The sequence below is a fragment of the Eleutherodactylus coqui genome, chromosome 2 (genome assembly GCF_035609145.1).
Source record: "Eleutherodactylus coqui strain aEleCoq1 chromosome 2, aEleCoq1.hap1, whole genome shotgun sequence".
Lineage (NCBI taxonomy): Eukaryota > Metazoa > Chordata > Amphibia > Anura > Eleutherodactylidae > Eleutherodactylus > Eleutherodactylus coqui.
This window is the reverse complement of record NC_089838.1, coordinates 308,742,861-308,756,453: the sequence shown is the minus strand read 5'-3', so window position 1 is coordinate 308,756,453 and position 13,593 is coordinate 308,742,861. Positions and strand designations below refer to the sequence as shown.

Genomic DNA, 13,593 nt, shown 5'->3' with positions numbered 1-13,593 from the left:
CCAACTGGTGCCTATTTTCCAGCTGCAGGGAACATCATTTATCTTCCTGACACGCCTACTTTAGCAACGCGTGAAAAGACGAAATGCCAAACAATCACACAAAGGATGGTTGGTCTGACTCTTCAGTCTGGTCACTCCCATGATGCCTTGCAGGAGTGGATGAGTCATCTTTGTCTCACCATACCTTAAATGAGCTGCTCCATGAGAACGTGACATCCTTGGCCGCTTGGGGACTTTTAACTTTGCGCAGTGGCAGTATCATAGCCCATGAGGTTTAACCGAGGCGTGATTATTGCTAATTGAAAACTTTTCCCAATACCCCGCCATGGTGACTTGCAATACAGTCAGCATTGGCAATTTTTGCTGGTCTCTAACGAGACTTCATCTCTCGTAAAAAGAACAAACTTAGGGGTAAGAAAATAAACTTCCAAGGAATGTTAGCACGGTTTGTTCTCACCTGCGAAGAAAAAGAAACTCTGGCCTTGAAGCTAACTGGTGCCTGTTTTCCAGCTGCAGAAAATTTCATCTTCCTTCCTGACACGCCTACTTTAGCAACGCGTGAAAAGACGAAATGCCAAACAATCGCCCAAAGGACGGTTGGTCTGACTCTTCAGTCGGGTCACTCCCATGATGCCTTGCAGGAGTGGATGAGTCATCTCACCATACCTTAAATGAGCTGCTCCATGAGAACGTGACATCCTTGGCCGCTTGGGGACTTTTAACTTTGCGCAGTGGCAGTATCATAGCCCATGAGGTTTAACCGAGGCGTGATTATTGCTAATTGAAAACTTTTCCCAATACCCTGCCATGATGACTTGAAATACAGTCAGCATTGGCAATTTTTGCTGGTCTCTCAGGAGACTCGATCTCTCATAAAAAGAACAGACTTAGGGGTAAGAAAATAAACTTCCAAGGAATGTTAACATGGTTTGTTCTCACCCGCGAAGAAAAAGAAACTCTGGCCTTGAAGCTAACTGGTGCCTGTTTTCCAGCTGCAGAAAATTTCATTTTCCTTCCTGACACGCCTACTTTAGCAACTCGTGAAAAGACGAAATGCCAAACAATCGCCCGAAGGACGGTTGGTCTGACTCTTCAATCGGGTCACTCCCATGATGCCTTGCAGGAGTGGATGAGTCATCTTTGTCTCACCATACCTTAAATGAGCTGCTCCATCAGAACGTGACATCCTTGGCCGCTTGGGGACTTTTAACTTTGCGCAGTGGCAGTATCATAGCCCATGAGGTTTAACCGAGGCGTGATTATTGCTAATTGAAAACTTTTCCCAATACCCCGCCATGATGACTTGAAATACAGTCAGCATTGGCAATTTTTGCTGGTCTCTCAGGAGACTCGATCTCTCGTAAAAAGAACAGACTTAGGGGTAAGAAAATAAACTTCCAAGGAATGTTAACATGGTTTGTTCTCACCCGCGAAGAAAAAAAAACTCTGGCCTTGAAGCTAACTGGTGCCTGTTTTCCAGCTGCAGAAAATTTCATTTTCCTTCCTGACACGCCTACTTTAGCAACTCGTGAAAAGACGAAATGCCAAACAATCGCCCGAAGGACGGTTGGTCTGACTCTTCAGTCGGGTCACTCCCATGATGCCTTGCAGGAGTGGATGAGTCATCTTTGTCTCACCATACCTTAAATGAGCTGCTCCATGAGAACGTGACATCCTTGGCCGCTTGGGGACTTTTAACTTTGCGCAGTGGCAGTATCATAGCTCATGAGGTTTAACCGAGGCGTGATTATTGCTAATTGAAAACTTTTCCCAATACCCCGCCATGATGACTTGAAATACAGTCAGCATTGGCAATTTTTGCTGGTCTCTCAGGAGACTTCATCTCTCGTAAAAAGAACAGATGTAGCGGTAAGAAAATAAGTTTAGCAGGTATGTTAACATGGTTTCTTCTCACCCGCGAAGGAAATGCAACTCTGCCCTTGAAGCCAACTGGTGCCTATTTTCCAGCTGCAGGGAACATCATTTATCTTCCCGACACGCCTACTTTAGCAACGCGTGAAAAGACGAAATGCCAAACAATCACACAAAGGATGGTTGGTCTGACTCTTCAGTCTGGTCACTCCCATGATGCCTTGCAGGAGTGGATGAGTCATCTTTGTCTCACCATACCTTAAATGAGCTGCTCCATGAGAACGTGACATCCTTGGCCGCTTGGGGACTTTTAACTTTGTGCAGTGGCAGTATCATAGCTCATGAGGTTTAACTGAGGCGTGATTATTGCTAATTGAAAACTTTTCCCAATACCCCGCCATGATGACTTGAAATACAGTCAGCATTGGCAATTTTTGCTGGTCTCTCAGGAGACTTCATCTCTCGTAAAAAGAACAGATGTAGCGGTAAGAAAATAAGTTTAGCAGGTATGTTAACATGGTTTCTTCTCACCCGCGAAGGAAATGCAACTCTGCCCTTGAAGCCAACTGGTGCCTATTTTCCAGCTGCAGGGAACATCATTTATCTTCCTGACACGCCTACTTTAGCAACGCGTGAAAAGACGAAATGCCAAACAATCACACAAAGGACGGTTGGTCTGACTCTTCAGTCGGGTCACTCCCATGATGCCTTGCAGGAGTGGATGAGTCATCTTTGTCTCACCATACCTTAAATGAGCTGCTCCATCAGAACGTGACATCCTTGGCCGCTTGGGGACTTTTAACTTTGCGCAGTAGCAGTATCATAGCCCATGAGGTTTAACCGAGGCGTGACTATTGCTAATTGAAAACTTTTCCCAATACCCAGCCATGATGACTTGAAATACAGTCAGCATTGGCAATTTTTGCTGGTCTCTCAGGAGACTTCATCTCTCGTAAAAAGAACAGATGTAGCGGTAAGAAAATAAGTTTAGCAGGTATGTTAACATGGTTTGTTCTCACCCGCAAAGAAAATGCAACTCTGCCCTTGAAGCCAACTGGTGCCTATTTTCCAGCTGCAGGGAACATCATTTATCTTCCTGACACGCCTACTTTAGCAACGCGTGAAAAGACGAAATGCCAAACAATCGCCCGAAGGACGGTTGGTCTGACTCTTCAGTCTGGTCACTCCCATGATGCCTTGCAGGAGTGGATGAGTCATCTCACCATACCTTAAATGAGCTGCTCCATGAGAACGTGACATCCTTGGCCGCTTGGGGACTTTTAACTTTGCGCAGTGGCAGTATCATAGCCCATGAGGTTTAACCGAGGCGTGATTATTGCTAATTGAAAACTTTTCCCAATACCTCGCCATGATGACTTGAAATACAGTCAGCATTGGCAATTTTTGCTGGTCTCTCAGGAGACTTCATCTCTCGTAAAAAGAACAGATGTAGCGGTAAGAAAATTAGTTTAGCAGGTATGTTAACATGGTTTGTTCTCACCCGCGAAGAAAATGCAACTCTGCCCTTGAAGCTAACTGGTGCCTATTTTCCAGCTGCAGGGAACATCATTTATCTTCCTGACACGCCTACTTTAGCAACGCGTGAAAAGACGAAATGCCAAACAATCGCCAGAAGGATGGTTGGTCTGACTCTACAGTCGGGTCACTCCCATGATGCCTTGCAGGAGTGGATGAGTCATCTCACCATACCTTAAATGAGCTGCTCCATGAGAACGTGACATCCTTGGCCGCTTGGGGACTTTTAACTTTGCGCAGTGGCAGTATCATAGCCCATGAGGTTTAACTGAGGCGTGATTATTGCTAATTGAAAACTTTTCCCAATACCCCGCCATGATTACTTGAAATACAGTCAGCATTGGCAATTTTTGCTGGTCTCTCAGGAGACTCGATCTCTCATAAAAAGAACAGACTTAGGGGTAAGAAAATAAACTTCCAAGGAATGTTAACATGGTTTGTTCTCACCCGCGAAGAAAAAAAAACTCTGGCCTTGAAGCTAACTGGTGCCTGTTTTCCAGCTGCAGAAAATTTCATTTTCCTTCCTGACACGCCTACTTTAGCAACTCGTGAAAAGACGAAATGCCAAACAATCGCCCGAAGGACGGTTGGTCTGACTCTTCAGTCGGGTCACTCCCATGATGCCTTGCAGGAGAGGATGAGTCATCTTTGTCTCACCATACCTTAAATGAGCTGCTCCATCAGAACGTGACATCCTTGGCCGCTTGGGGACTTTTAACTTTGCGCAGTGGCAGTATCATAGCTCATGAGGTTTAACCGAGGCGTGATTATTGCTAATTGAAAACTTTTCCCAATACCCCGCCATGATGACTTGAAATACAGTCAGCATTGGCAATTTTTGCTGGTCTCTCAGGAGACTTCATCTCTCGTAAAAAGAACAGATGTAGCGGTAAGAAAATAAGTTTAGCAGGTATGTTAACATGGTTTCTTCTCACCCGCGAAGGAAATGCAACTCTGCCCTTGAAGCCAACTGGTGCCTATTTTCCAGCTGCAGGGGAACATCATTTATCTTCCTGACACGCCTACTTTAGCAACGCGTGAAAAGACGAAATGCCAAACAATCACACAAAGGATGGTTGGTCTGACTCTTCAGTCTGGTCACTCCCATGATGCCTTGCAGGAGTGGATGAGTCATCTTTGTCTCACCATACCTTAAATGAGCTGCTCCATGAGAACGTGACATCCTTGGCCGCTTGGGGACTTTTAACTTTGCGCAGTGGCAGTATCATAGCCCATGAGGTTTAACCGAGGCGTGATTATTGCTAATTGAAAACTTTTCCCAATACCCCGCCATGGTGACTTGCAATACAGTCAGCAATTGGCAATTTTTGCTGGTCTCTCACGAGACTTCATCTCTCGTAAAAAGAACAGGCTTAGGGGTAAGAAAATAAACTTCCAAGGAATGTTAGCACGGTTTGTTCTCACCTGCGAAGAAAAAGAAACTCTGGCCTTGAAGCTAACTGGTGCCTGTTTTCCAGCTGCAGAAAATTTCATCTTCCTTCCTGACACGCCTACTTTAGCAACGCGTGAAAAGACGAAATGCCAAACAATCGCCCAAAGGACGGTTGGTCTGACTCTTCAGTCGGGTCACTCCCATGATGCCTTGCAGGAGTGGATGAGTCATCTCACCATACCTTAAATGAGCTGCTCCATGAGAACGTGACATCCTTGGCCGCTTGGGGACTTTTAACTTTGCGCAGTGGCAGTATCATAGCCCATGAGGTTTAACCGAGGCGTGATTATTGCTAATTGAAAACTTTTCCCAATACCCCGCCATGATGACTTGAAATACAGTCAGCATTGGCAATTTTTGCTGGTCTCTCAGGAGACTTCATCTCTCGTAAAAAGAACAGATGTAGCAGTAAGAAAATAAGTTTAGCAGGTATGTTAACATGGTTTGTTCTCACCCGCAAAGAAAATGCAACTCTGCCTTTGAAGCCAACTGGTGCCTATTTTCCAGCTGCAGGGAACATCATTTATCTTCCTGACACGCCTACTTTAGCAAGGCGTGAAAAGACGAAATGCCAAACAATCACACAAAGGACGGTTGGTCTGACTCTTCAGTCGGGTCACTCCCATGATGCCTTGCAGGAGTGGATGAGTCATCTTTGTCTCACCATACCTTAAATGAGCTGCTCCATCAGAACATGACATCCTTGGCCGCTTGGGGACTTTTAACTTTGCGCAGTAGCAGTATCATAGCCCATGAGGTTTAACCGAGGCGTGACTATTGCTAATTGAAAACTTTTCCCAATACCCCGCCATGATGACTTGAAATACAGTCAGCATTGGCAATTTTTGCTGGTCTCTCAGGAGACTTCATCTCTCGTAAAAAGAACAGATGTAGCGGTAAGAAAATAAGTTTAGCAGGTATGTTAACATGGTTTGTTCTCACCCGCAAAGAAAATGCAACTCTGTCCTTGAAGCCAACTGGTGCCTATTTTCCAGCTGCAGGGAACATCATTTATCTTCCTGACACGCCTACTTTAGCAACGCGTGAAAAGACGAAATGCCAAACAATCGCCCGAAGGACGGTTGGTCTGACTCTTCAGTCGGGTCACTCCCATGATGCCTTGCAGGAGTGGATGAGTCATCTCACCATACCTTAAATGAGCTGCTCCATGAGAACGTGACATCCTTGGCCGCTTGGGGACTTTTAACTTTGCGCAGTGACAGTATCATAGCCCATGAGGTTTAACCGAGGCGTGATTATTGCTAATTGAAAACTTTTCCCAATACCCCGCCATGGTGACTTGAAATACAGTCAGCATTGGCAATTTTTGCTGGTCTTTCAGGAGACTCGATCTCTCATAAAAAGAACAGACTTAGGGGTAAGAAAATAAACTTCCAAGGAATGTTAACATGGTTTGTTCTCACCCGCGAAGAAAAAGAAACTCTGGCCTTGAAGCTAACTGGTGCCTGTTTTCCAGCTGCAGAAAATTTCATTTTCCTTCCTGACACGCCTACTTTAGCAACGCGTGAAAAGACGAAATGCCAAACAATCGCCCGAAGGACGGTTGGTCTGACTCTTCAGTCGGGTCACTCCCATGATGCCCTGCAGGAGTGGATGAGTCATCTTTGTCTCACCATACCTTAAATGAGCTGCTCCATCAGAACGTGACATCCTTGGCCGCTTGGGGACTTTTAACTTTGCGCAGTGGCAGTATCATAGCCCATGAGGTTTAACCGAGGCGTGATTATTGCTAATTGAAAACTTTTCCCAATACCCCGCCATGATGACTTGAAATACAGTCAGCATTGGCAATTTTTGCTGATCTCTCATAAAAAGAACAGTCTTAGGGGTAAGAAAATAAACTTCCAAGGAATGTTAGCACGGTTTGTTCTCACCCGCGAAGAAAAAGAAATTCTTGCCTTGAAGCTAACTGGTGCCTGCTTTCCAGCTGCAGAAAATTTCATTTTCCTTCCTGACACACCTACTTTAGCAACGCGTGAAAAGACGAAATGCCAAACAATCGCCCAAAGGACGGTTGGTCTGACTCTTCAGTCGGGTCACTCCCATGATGCCTTGCAGGAGTGGATGAGTCATCTTTGTCTCACCATACCTTAAATGAGCTGCTCCATGAGAACGTGACATCCTTGGCCGCTTGGGGACTTTTAACTTTGCGCAGTGGCAGTATCATAGCCCATGAGGTTTAACCGAGGCGTGATTATTGCTAATTGAAAACTTTTCCCAATACCCCGCCATGATGACTTGAAATACAGTCAGCATTGGCAATTTTTGCTGGTCTCTCAGGAGACTTCATCTCTCGTAAAAAGAACAGATGTAGCGGTAAGAAAATTAGTTTAGCAGGTATGTTAACATGGTTTGTTCTCACCCGCGAAGAAAATGCAACTCTGGCCTTGAAGCCAACTGGTGCCTATTTTCCAGCTGCAGGGAGCATCATTTATCTTCCTGACACGCCTACTTTAGCAACTCGTGAAAAGACGAAATGCCAAACAATCGCCCGAAGGACGGTTGGTCTGACTCTTCAGTCGGGTCACTCCCATGATGCCTTGCAGGAGTGGATGAGTCATCTTTGTCTCACCATACCTTAAATGAGCTGCTCCATGAGAACGTGACATCCTTGGCCGCTTGGGGATTTTTAACTTTGCGCAGTGGCAGTATCATAGCCCATGAGGTTTAACCGAGGCGTGATTATTGCTAATTGAAAACTTTTCCCAATACCCCGCCATGATGACTTGAAATACAGTCAGCATTGGCAATTTTTGCTGGTCTCTCAGGAGACTCGATCTCTCGTAAAAAGAACAGACTTAGGGGTAAGAAAATAAACTTCCAAGGAATGTTAGCACGGTTTGTTCTCACCCGCGAAGAAAAAGAAACTCTGGCCTTGAAGCTAACTGGTGCCTGTTTTCCAGCTGCAGAAAATTTCATTTTCCTTCCTGACACGCCTACTTTAGCAACGCGTGAAAAGACGAAATGCCAAACAATCGCCCGAAGGACGGTTGGTCTGACTCTTCAGTCGGGTCACTCCCATGATGCCTTGCAGGAGTGGATGAGTCATCTTTGTCTCACCATACCTTAAATGAGCTGCTCCATGAGAACGTGACATCCTTGGCCGCTTGGGGACTTTTAACTTTGCGCAGTGGCAGTATCATAGCTCATGAGGTTTAACCGAGGCGTGATTATTGCTAATTGAAAACTTTTCCCAATACCCCGCCATGATGACTTGAAATACAGTCAGCATTGGCAATTTTTGCTGGTCTCTCAGGAGACTTCATCTCTCGTAAAAAGAACAGATGTAGCGGTAAGAAAATAAGTTTAGCAGGTATGTTAACATGGTTTGTTCTCACCCGCGAAGGAAATGCAACTCTGCCCTTGAAGCCAACTGGTGCCTATTTTCCAGCTGCAGGGAACATCATTTATCTTCCTGACACGCCTACTTTAGCAACGCGTGAAAAGACGAAATGCCAAACAATCACACAAAGGATGGTTGGTCTGACTCTTCAGTCTGGTCACTCCCATGATGCCTTGCAGGAGTGGATGAGTCATCTTTGTCTCACCATACCTTAAATGAGCTGCTCCATGAGAACGTGACATCCTTGGCCGCTTGCGGACTTTTAACTTTGCGCAGTGGCAGTATCATAGCCCATGAGGTTTAACCGAGGCGTGATTATTGCTAATTGAAAACTTTTCCCAATACCCCGCCATGATGACTTGAAATACAGTCAGCATTGGCAATTTTTGCTGGTCTCTCAGGAGACTCGATCTCTCGTAAAAAGAACAGACTTAGGGGTAAGAAAATAAACTTCCAAGGAATGTTAACACGGTTTGTTCTCACCCGCGAAGAAAATGCAACTCTGCCCTTGAAGCCAACTGGTGCCTATTTTCCAGCTGCAGGGAACATCATTTATCTTCCTGACACGCCTACTTTAGCAACGCGTGAAAAGACGAAATGCCAAACAATCACACAAAGGATGGTTGGTCTGACTCTTCAGTCGGGTCACTCCCATGATGCCTTGCAGGAGTGGATGAGTCATCTTTGTCTCACCATACCTTAAATGAGCTGCTCCATGAGAACGTGACATCCTTGGCCGCTTGGGGACTTTTTAACTTTGCGCAGTGGCAGTATCATAGCCCATGAGGTTTAACCGAGGCGTGATTATTGCTAATTGAAAACTTTTCCCAATACCCCGCCATGATGACTTGAAATACAGTCAGCATTGGCAATTTTTGCTGGTCTCTCAGGAGACTTCATCTCTCGTAAAAAGAACAGATGTAGCGGTAAGAAAATAAGTTTAGCAGGTATGTTAACATGGTTTCTTCTCACCCGCGAAGGAAATGCAACTCTGCCCTTGAAGCCAACTGATGCCTATTTTCCAGCTGCAGGGAACATCATTTATCTTCCTGACACGCCTACTTTAGCAACGCGTGAAAAGACGAAATGCCAAACAATCACACAAAGGATGGTTGGTCTGACTCTTCAGTCTGGTCACTCCCATGATGCCTTGCAGGAGTGGATGAGTCATCTTTGTCTCACCATACCTTAAATGAGCTGCTCCATGAGAACGTGACATCCTTGGCCGCTTGCGGACTTTTAACTTTGCGCAGTGGCAGTATCATAGCCCATGAGGTTTAACCGAGGCGTGATTATTGCTAATTGAAAACTTTTCCCAATACCCCGCCATGATGACTTGAAATACAGTCAGCATTGGCAATTTTTGCTGGTCTCTCAGGAGACTCGATCTCTCGTAAAAAGAACAGACTTAGGGGTAAGAAAATAAACTTCCAAGGAATGTTAACACGGTTTGTTCTCACCCGCGAAGAAAATGCAACTCTGCCCTTGAAGCCAACTGGTGCCTATTTTCCAGCTGCAGGGAACATCATTTATCTTCCTGACACGCCTACTTTAGCAACGCGTGAAAAGACGAAATGCCAAACAATCACACAAAGGATGGTTGGTCTGACTCTTCAGTCGGGTCACTCCCATGATGCCTTGCAGGAGTGGATGAGTCATCTTTGTCTCACCATACCTTAAATGAGCTGCTCCATGAGAACGTGACATCCTTGGCCGCTTGGGGACTTTTAACTTTGCGCAGTGGCAGTATCATAGCCCATGAGGTTTAACCGAGGCGTGATTATTGCTAATTGAAAACTTTTCCCAATACCCCGCCATGATGACTTGAAATACAGTCAGCATTGGCAATTTTTGCTGGTCTCTCAGGAGACTCGATCTCTCATAAAAAGAACAGACTTAGGGGTAAGAAAATAAACTTCCAAGGAATGTTAACATGGTTTGTTCTCACCCGCGAAGAAAAAGAAACTCTGGCCTTGAAGCTAACTGGTGCCTGTTTTCCAGCTGCAGAAAATTTCATTTTCCTTCCTGACACGCCTACTTTAGCAACTCGTGAAAAGACGAAATGCCAAACAATCGCCCGAAGGATGGTTGGTCTGACTCTTGAGTCGGGTCACTCCCATGATGCCTTGCAGGAGTGGATGAGTCATCTTTGTCTCACCATACCTTAAATGAGCTGCTCCATCAGAACGTGACATCCTTGGCCGCTTGGGGACTTTTAACTTTGCTCAGTGGCAGTATCATAGCTCATGAGGTTTAACCGAGGCGTGATTATTGCTAATTGAAAACTTTTCCCAATACCCCGCCATGATGACTTGAAATACAGTCAGCATTGGCAATTTTTGCTGGTCTTTCAGGAGTCTTCATCTCTCGTTAAAAGAACAGATGTAGCAGTAAGAAAATAAGTTTAGCAGGTATGTTAACATGGTTTGTTCTCACCCGCAAAGAAAATGCAACTCTGCCTTTGAAGCCAACTGGTGCCTATTTTCCAGCTGCAGGGAACATCATTTATCTTCCTGACACGCCTACTTTAGCAACGCGTGAAAAGACGAAATGCCAAACAATCACACAAAGGACGGTTGGTCTGACTCTTCAGTCGGGTCACTCCCATGATGCCTTGCAGGAGTGGATGAGTCATCTTTGTCTCACCATACCTTAAATGAGCTGCTCCATGAGAACGTGACATCCTTGGCCGCTTGGGGACTTTTAACTTTGCGCAGTGGCAGTATCATAGCCCATGAGGTTTAACCGAGGCGTGATTATTGCTAATTGAAAACTTTTCCCAATACCCCGCCATGATGACTTTAAATACAGTCAGCATTGGCAATTTTTGCTGGTCTCTCAGGAGACTCGATCTCTCATAAAAAGAACAGACTTAGGGGTAAGAAAATAAACTTCCAAGGAATGTTAACATGGTTTGTTCTCACCCGCGAAGAAAAAGAAACTCTGGCCTTGAAGCTAACTGGTGCCTGTTTTCCAGCTGCAGAAAATTGCATTTTCCTTCCTGACACGCCTACTTTAGCAACTCGTGAAAAGACGAAATGCCAAACAATCGCCCGAAGGACGGTTGGTCTGACTCTTCAGTCGGGTCACTCCCATGATGCCTTGCAGGAGTGGATGAGTCATCTTTGTCTCACCATACCTTAAATGAGCTGCTCCATGAGAACGTGACATCCTTGGCCGCTTGGGGACTTTTAACTTTGCGCAGTGGCAGTATCATAGCCCATGAGGTTTAACCGAGGCGTGATTATTGCTAATTGAAAACTTTTCCCAATACCCTGCCATGATGACTTGAAATACAGTCAGCATTGGCACTTTTTGCTGGTCTCTCAGGAGACTCGATCTCTCGTAAAAAGAACAGACTTAGGGGTAAGAAAATAAACTTCCAAGGAATGTTAGCACGGTTTGTTCTCACCCTTGAAGAAAATGAAACTCTGGCCTTGAAGCTAACTGGTGCCTGTTTTCCAGCTGCAGAAAATTTCATTTTCCTTCCTGACACACCTACTTTAGCAACGCGTGAAAAGACGAAATGCCAAACAATCGCCCGAAGGACGGTTGGTCTGACTCTTCAGTCGGGTCACTCCCATGATGCCTTGCAGGAGTGGATGAGTCATCTTTGTCTCACCATACCTTAAATGAGCTGCTCCATGAGAACGTGACATCCTTGGCCGCTTGCGGACTTTTAGCTTTGCGCAGTGGCAGTATCATAGCCCATGAGGTTTAACCGAGGCGTGATTATTGCTAATTGAAAACTTTTCCCAATACCCCGCCATGATGACTTGAAATACAGTCAGCATTGGCAATTTTTGCTGGTCTCTCAGGAGACTTCATCTCTCGTAAAAAGAACAGATGTAGCGGTAAGAAAATAAGTTTAGCAGGTATGTTAACATGGTTTGTTCTCACCCGCAAAGAAAATGCAACTCTGGCCTTGAAGCCAACTGGTGCCTATTTTCCAGCTGCAGGGAGCATCATTTATCTTCCTGACACGCCTACTTTAGCAACTCGTGAAAAGACGAAATGCCAAACAATCGCCCGAAGGACGGTTGGTCTGACTCTTCAGTCGGGTCACTCCCATGATGCCTTGCAGGAGTGGATGAGTCATCTTTGTCTCACCATACCTTAAATGAGCTGCTCCATGAGAACGTGACATCCTTGGCCGCTTGGGGATTTTTAACTTTGCGCAGTGGCAGTATCATAGCCCATGAGGTTTAACCGAGGCGTGATTATTGCTAATTGAAAACGTTTCCCAATACCCCGTCATGATGACTTGAAATACAGTCAGCATTGGCAATTTTTGCTGGTCTCTCAGGAGACTCGATCTCTCGTAAAAAGAACAGACTTAGGGGTAAGAAAATAAACTTCCAAGGAATGTTAGCACGGTTTGTTCTCACCCGCGAAGAAAAAGAAACTCTGGCCTTGAAGCTAACTGGTGCCTGTTTTCCAGCTGCAGAAAATTTCATTTTCCTTCCTGACACGCCTACTTTAGCAACGCGTGAAAAGACGAAATGCCAAACAATCACACAAAGGATGGTTGGTCTGACTCTTCAGTCTGGTCACTCCCATGATGCCTTGCAGGAGTGGATGAGTCATCTTTGTCTCACCATACCTTAAATGAGCTGCTCCATGAGAACGTGACATCCTTGGCCGCTTGCGGACTTTTAACTTTGCGCAGTGGCAGTATCATAGCCCATGAGGTTTAACCGAGGCGTGATTATTGCTAATTGAAAACTTTTCCCAATACCCCGCCATGATGACTTGAAATACAGTCAGCATTGGCAATTTTTGCTGGTCTCTCAGGAGACTTCATCTCTCGTAAAAAGAACAGACTTAGGGGTAAGAAAATAAACTTCCAAGGAATGTTAACACGGTTTGTTCTCACCCGCGAAGAAAATGCAACTCTGCCCTTGAAGCCAACTGGTGCCTATTTTCCAGCTGCAGGGAACATCATTTATCTTCCTGACACGCCTACTTTAGCAACGCGTGAAAAGACGAAATGCCAAACAATCACACAAAGGATGGTTGGTCTGACTCTTCAGTCGGGTCACTCCCATGATGCCTTGCAGGAGTGGATGAGTCATCTTTGTCTCACCATACCTTAAATGAGCTGCTCCATGAGAACGTGACATCCTTGGCCGCTTGGGGACTTTTAACTTTGCGCAGTGGCAGTATCATAGCCCATGAGGTTTAACCGAGGCGTGATTATTGCTAATTGAAAACTTTTCCCAATACCCCGCCATGATGACTTGAAATACAGTCAGCATTGGCAATTTTTGCTGGTCTCTCAGGAGACTTCATCTCTCGTAAAAAGAACAGATGTAGCGGTAAGAAAATAAGTTTAGCAGGTATGTTAACATGGTTTCTTCTCACCCGC

The 13,593-nt window shown here is 45.3% G+C and overlaps 28 non-coding genes across 28 annotated transcripts; all 28 read left to right on the top strand.

Moving 5' to 3' along the window:
* Nucleotides 1-238: 238 nt before the first annotated feature.
* On the top strand, nucleotides 239-379 carry LOC136613364 (U4 spliceosomal RNA). Its single transcript, XR_010790612.1, has one exon. It is a non-coding gene; the product is annotated as a U4 spliceosomal RNA (small nuclear RNA).
* A 341-nt stretch (nucleotides 380-720) lies between these two features.
* Nucleotides 721-861, top strand: LOC136613383 (U4 spliceosomal RNA). The gene has a single exon (XR_010790629.1). It is a non-coding gene; the product is annotated as a U4 spliceosomal RNA (small nuclear RNA).
* A 347-nt stretch (nucleotides 862-1,208) lies between these two features.
* LOC136613294 (U4 spliceosomal RNA) lies at nucleotides 1,209-1,349 on the top strand. The gene has a single exon (XR_010790551.1). It is a non-coding gene; the product is annotated as a U4 spliceosomal RNA (small nuclear RNA).
* A 347-nt stretch (nucleotides 1,350-1,696) lies between these two features.
* Nucleotides 1,697-1,837, top strand: LOC136613420 (U4 spliceosomal RNA). Its single transcript, XR_010790661.1, has one exon. It is a non-coding gene; the product is annotated as a U4 spliceosomal RNA (small nuclear RNA).
* Nucleotides 1,838-2,184: 347 nt separating this feature from the next.
* On the top strand, nucleotides 2,185-2,325 carry LOC136613495 (U4 spliceosomal RNA). The gene has a single exon (XR_010790732.1). It is a non-coding gene; the product is annotated as a U4 spliceosomal RNA (small nuclear RNA).
* Nucleotides 2,326-2,672: 347 nt separating this feature from the next.
* LOC136613650 (U4 spliceosomal RNA) lies at nucleotides 2,673-2,813 on the top strand. Its single transcript, XR_010790877.1, has one exon. It is a non-coding gene; the product is annotated as a U4 spliceosomal RNA (small nuclear RNA).
* A 341-nt stretch (nucleotides 2,814-3,154) lies between these two features.
* On the top strand, nucleotides 3,155-3,295 carry LOC136613310 (U4 spliceosomal RNA). Its single transcript, XR_010790565.1, has one exon. It is a non-coding gene; the product is annotated as a U4 spliceosomal RNA (small nuclear RNA).
* Nucleotides 3,296-3,636: 341 nt separating this feature from the next.
* On the top strand, nucleotides 3,637-3,777 carry LOC136613527 (U4 spliceosomal RNA). Its single transcript, XR_010790762.1, has one exon. It is a non-coding gene; the product is annotated as a U4 spliceosomal RNA (small nuclear RNA).
* Nucleotides 3,778-4,124: 347 nt separating this feature from the next.
* LOC136613419 (U4 spliceosomal RNA) lies at nucleotides 4,125-4,265 on the top strand. Its single transcript, XR_010790660.1, has one exon. It is a non-coding gene; the product is annotated as a U4 spliceosomal RNA (small nuclear RNA).
* Nucleotides 4,266-4,613: 348 nt separating this feature from the next.
* Nucleotides 4,614-4,755, top strand: LOC136613581 (U4 spliceosomal RNA). Its single transcript, XR_010790813.1, has one exon. It is a non-coding gene; the product is annotated as a U4 spliceosomal RNA (small nuclear RNA).
* Nucleotides 4,756-5,096: 341 nt separating this feature from the next.
* Nucleotides 5,097-5,237, top strand: LOC136613293 (U4 spliceosomal RNA). The gene has a single exon (XR_010790550.1). It is a non-coding gene; the product is annotated as a U4 spliceosomal RNA (small nuclear RNA).
* Nucleotides 5,238-5,584: 347 nt separating this feature from the next.
* Nucleotides 5,585-5,725, top strand: LOC136613582 (U4 spliceosomal RNA). Its single transcript, XR_010790814.1, has one exon. It is a non-coding gene; the product is annotated as a U4 spliceosomal RNA (small nuclear RNA).
* Nucleotides 5,726-6,066: 341 nt separating this feature from the next.
* LOC136613525 (U4 spliceosomal RNA) lies at nucleotides 6,067-6,207 on the top strand. Its single transcript, XR_010790760.1, has one exon. It is a non-coding gene; the product is annotated as a U4 spliceosomal RNA (small nuclear RNA).
* A 347-nt stretch (nucleotides 6,208-6,554) lies between these two features.
* On the top strand, nucleotides 6,555-6,698 carry LOC136613571 (U4 spliceosomal RNA). Its single transcript, XR_010790803.1, has one exon. It is a non-coding gene; the product is annotated as a U4 spliceosomal RNA (small nuclear RNA).
* A 327-nt stretch (nucleotides 6,699-7,025) lies between these two features.
* Nucleotides 7,026-7,166, top strand: LOC136613292 (U4 spliceosomal RNA). Its single transcript, XR_010790549.1, has one exon. It is a non-coding gene; the product is annotated as a U4 spliceosomal RNA (small nuclear RNA).
* A 347-nt stretch (nucleotides 7,167-7,513) lies between these two features.
* Nucleotides 7,514-7,654, top strand: LOC136613291 (U4 spliceosomal RNA). The gene has a single exon (XR_010790548.1). It is a non-coding gene; the product is annotated as a U4 spliceosomal RNA (small nuclear RNA).
* Nucleotides 7,655-8,001: 347 nt separating this feature from the next.
* LOC136613418 (U4 spliceosomal RNA) lies at nucleotides 8,002-8,142 on the top strand. Its single transcript, XR_010790659.1, has one exon. It is a non-coding gene; the product is annotated as a U4 spliceosomal RNA (small nuclear RNA).
* A 347-nt stretch (nucleotides 8,143-8,489) lies between these two features.
* Nucleotides 8,490-8,630, top strand: LOC136613290 (U4 spliceosomal RNA). Its single transcript, XR_010790547.1, has one exon. It is a non-coding gene; the product is annotated as a U4 spliceosomal RNA (small nuclear RNA).
* A 348-nt stretch (nucleotides 8,631-8,978) lies between these two features.
* LOC136613289 (U4 spliceosomal RNA) lies at nucleotides 8,979-9,119 on the top strand. Its single transcript, XR_010790546.1, has one exon. It is a non-coding gene; the product is annotated as a U4 spliceosomal RNA (small nuclear RNA).
* A 347-nt stretch (nucleotides 9,120-9,466) lies between these two features.
* LOC136613288 (U4 spliceosomal RNA) lies at nucleotides 9,467-9,607 on the top strand. Its single transcript, XR_010790545.1, has one exon. It is a non-coding gene; the product is annotated as a U4 spliceosomal RNA (small nuclear RNA).
* Nucleotides 9,608-9,954: 347 nt separating this feature from the next.
* On the top strand, nucleotides 9,955-10,095 carry LOC136613286 (U4 spliceosomal RNA). The gene has a single exon (XR_010790544.1). It is a non-coding gene; the product is annotated as a U4 spliceosomal RNA (small nuclear RNA).
* Nucleotides 10,096-10,442: 347 nt separating this feature from the next.
* On the top strand, nucleotides 10,443-10,583 carry LOC136613648 (U4 spliceosomal RNA). Its single transcript, XR_010790875.1, has one exon. It is a non-coding gene; the product is annotated as a U4 spliceosomal RNA (small nuclear RNA).
* A 347-nt stretch (nucleotides 10,584-10,930) lies between these two features.
* LOC136613540 (U4 spliceosomal RNA) lies at nucleotides 10,931-11,071 on the top strand. The gene has a single exon (XR_010790774.1). It is a non-coding gene; the product is annotated as a U4 spliceosomal RNA (small nuclear RNA).
* A 347-nt stretch (nucleotides 11,072-11,418) lies between these two features.
* On the top strand, nucleotides 11,419-11,559 carry LOC136613542 (U4 spliceosomal RNA). The gene has a single exon (XR_010790776.1). It is a non-coding gene; the product is annotated as a U4 spliceosomal RNA (small nuclear RNA).
* Nucleotides 11,560-11,906: 347 nt separating this feature from the next.
* On the top strand, nucleotides 11,907-12,047 carry LOC136613563 (U4 spliceosomal RNA). Its single transcript, XR_010790796.1, has one exon. It is a non-coding gene; the product is annotated as a U4 spliceosomal RNA (small nuclear RNA).
* Nucleotides 12,048-12,394: 347 nt separating this feature from the next.
* Nucleotides 12,395-12,535, top strand: LOC136613502 (U4 spliceosomal RNA). Its single transcript, XR_010790738.1, has one exon. It is a non-coding gene; the product is annotated as a U4 spliceosomal RNA (small nuclear RNA).
* Nucleotides 12,536-12,882: 347 nt separating this feature from the next.
* Nucleotides 12,883-13,023, top strand: LOC136613285 (U4 spliceosomal RNA). Its single transcript, XR_010790543.1, has one exon. It is a non-coding gene; the product is annotated as a U4 spliceosomal RNA (small nuclear RNA).
* A 347-nt stretch (nucleotides 13,024-13,370) lies between these two features.
* Nucleotides 13,371-13,511, top strand: LOC136613284 (U4 spliceosomal RNA). The gene has a single exon (XR_010790542.1). It is a non-coding gene; the product is annotated as a U4 spliceosomal RNA (small nuclear RNA).
* Nucleotides 13,512-13,593: the final 82 nt, after the last annotated feature.